This window comes from Aplysia californica, unplaced genomic scaffold, assembly GCF_000002075.1.
Source record: "Aplysia californica isolate F4 #8 unplaced genomic scaffold, AplCal3.0 scaffold00341, whole genome shotgun sequence".
In the NCBI taxonomy this organism is placed as follows: domain Eukaryota; kingdom Metazoa; phylum Mollusca; class Gastropoda; order Aplysiida; family Aplysiidae; genus Aplysia; species Aplysia californica.
In genome coordinates this window covers 577,413-580,725 of record NW_004797611.1, presented here as the reverse complement: position 1 = coordinate 580,725, position 3,313 = coordinate 577,413, and positions in this window count along the sequence as shown.

The following is a 3,313-nucleotide window of genomic DNA, read 5'->3' as shown; positions in this document are numbered from 1 at the left end:
TTATGTATGATTTTTAGCTCAAATGTTCCCATGAGGATCAATAAAATGATAATTTATTATTCATTGTTTATTATAATTAAATAATAATTCTGCATTGACGTGGTAAGCTTCTCTTTTTTTCTTTGTCCACAAGCCAAGAACAAAACCGTTGACCAATAATCGTTTTTTCAAAACGCTGTACTGATCCTTGATCCAGTCTGGTGTGTGCTCAGGATGTTTACCGGAGGGGAAAAGAAAAAATGGAAACATTGTGAAATGGCATAGGTTTGACGCTCCTATCAATATAGTAAGTTTATTGAAGAGGTGGGACCTCCGAGTTTAACATATAATCCATCTCCGAAAGGACTGAGCCAAGTGGAAAATTTGTGTTCATTCATTGTTCATTGTTTCAGGAAGCAACATCCCTGCACTCCAGCATGTCCATTGATGCTCCGTTGCTCTCTCCAAAATGTTGCCGAGGGTCCTTCCAAATTTGTGAGAAGTGCCTTTCCTAGAGAAACATCGTGGGACCGAGCTGAGACTCGACCCCTCCCCCCCCCCCCCCCTCGAAACCACAATCTAACGACAAGGAGTTCGGTAGCCTGACCACAAAGCTACCGACGCCACCGAGAAATTGGAGGCCTCAGTACAAAATAATTTGATGTAATAACAAGACCATCCGGGGTATCACGGCAACGCTCGGTCCGGTCATGTGTGGGTGGACGTGACGCCATGAGCAGATGACACTTTTCAACTATTTTATTTAAAGAAAGCGGGGAACTTTGGGTCGGGTATTATGAGATTTTAAAATTCTATTATTAGTAATTTTTTAAAACATTTTTTTTCGGGGGGGGGGGGGGGGAGAGATTTTATTTTTACCCCTTCACGTTTGCCTGTTTAAACGAAAGTGTCATTGGTACGTTCCATCTGGTAACAAATCACTGCTAACTCACAGAACTTGGTATAATATTATATATTAATATATAGATATATACAGGCTTACAGATTCACTGACACACATACACACGCACAAACACACTCACACACACACACATACATAGACTCACACACGCACACACAGACATAGCATAGACTTAGATTCAGGCACACACATACACACACACATACATACATACATACATACATACATACATACATACATACATACAGAAATAGACTCACTCATGCACACACACACACACACACACACACACACACACACACACACACACACACACCGACACACACACACACACACAGACACACACACGCACATATACATACACACCCACAGACAGACACACATACACACACACACACACACACACTGCGATCCGTAGGTTTACAAAATACATAAATAAACCCTTAGTATTTTACATAATAAAAGATCTATTGTTCTGAAAATGGCCAATAAGTGCACAAGGTCAATTTCGAAATAGGGGCTAACAAGCGAGTGCTCATAGGTCAAAGATGGAGTTTCTACCGATAATCAAAATTCGTTCATTAATCAAAACCTTAAAATTTCATAAGGATTTAGCTCATTCTATTTTTGTGATTCGTAAATAAATTAGTTTATTTGTGGAGTGCTTAGTTTAAAAAATCTAGAAAAAGGGGGGGGGGAGGAAAATGGGTCAAATATACATAATTTGGCACAGTCTGATAGGCTTTATATAATTTACTCTAACCCAATCAACTTATATATTACATGCATTATGAAAATGCAGTCGAACCTGGGTTATAATTTGATCGTTTGCTGTTGTGAGCGCAGTAAAACACTTACCAAAACGGAAAAAAAACCGAGCTGTGTTGACGACTAATAATAATAATAATAAATAACATTTTGTATAGCGCATACCCCCGCTAAACAGCAGGCTCTATGCGCTTTACACAAAATTATTACCCCAGCAGACCATAGAACACTCCGAAACATTCTCAGCTTCCCGGGAAGCATACAGTGCAAGCAGCTGATTAAGCGCTCAAACACTAACAAACTGACAAGATCTTTAGCTGTCTATAGCCGGGTACCCATTCCCACCTGGGTGAAGTGAGGGAAATTCGTGTAAAGTGCCTTTCCCAAGGACACAACGTCGGGCCCCTGACGGGATTCGAACCCACGACCTTACGGTTGCGAGTCCGAGAGCCTAACCACTAGGCCACCGACAACCCGTCAAAGACAATAACTTAAGATACAATGTATGACCGCTCCTACCTCCCCCTAACGACAATTTTCTTTCTATAATATTATACGTCTGTGATGTAGCGGTTAGGGGCTACGCAGTCGCACACAGAAGACTTGGGTTCGATTCCCATGTGGGGAGAATTTCTGTCGAGAATATTTGTCTTTCTGCTGGGACGATACGTCACTCTCAGACTGGGTTGGTAATGACAGGTAGGGTGGAAGCCCGCCTCTTTAATGATGTACAGTATTGTGTCGATAGTGGCCTGGAAACACGTTCTGAAATTATTTTCTTTTTAAACCAACACATACACACACATACACCCATAAACCCCCACAAACGCACTCACAAACACACATACACACATACACACATACACATACACAAACACGCACACAAATACACGTACACGTACACATACTCACAGATACACACACAAAAACACACACAAACACACATACACACACATACACACATAAACACTCACACACACACACATACACACACACACACACACACACACACACACACACACACACACACGCCCACATGCACATTAAAACCCCTTGTTTTGTTTTGTTTGCATTTTGGGGGGGGGGGGGTGAGGGGGCGTTTGTTCCATTCCGATGGCATTGCTAGAACACATTGACGAAAGGCCCAGCTAAAACAAAACAAAACAAAAAATGAGGACATCTTGGTTCACTGAACTGTTGATATCAAATTGGATCTAATAATATATTTCTTGTATTCAAGTCAGTTTTGCTTTTCCATAGATTTTCCGCAACTTTATCGCATATGATTACATGTATACATATTGCCGCTTTATAACTGACTTTCATTTAATGAGATATATCGAATAACACAACTGAACCGGGAGAGAATGACAGATGGCAACGTTGTTAGATAAAGAAAGTAATTAGATTTGAAAGGAAAAGGGAAATGGTTCACTTGTCCTTGAGATAGAGGTGAGGAGGAAGGGGAGAAGGGAGAGGAGGAGGAGGAGGAGGAGGAGGAGGAGGGGAGGAGGAGGAGGAGGAGGAGGAGGATGATGGGGAGATGAGGATGAGGAGAAGAGGAGGAGGAGGAGGATGATGAGGATGCAAATAGTTCACCCTTCCTTGAGGTAGAGGTTAGAAGGATGATGGGGGGGGGGAGAG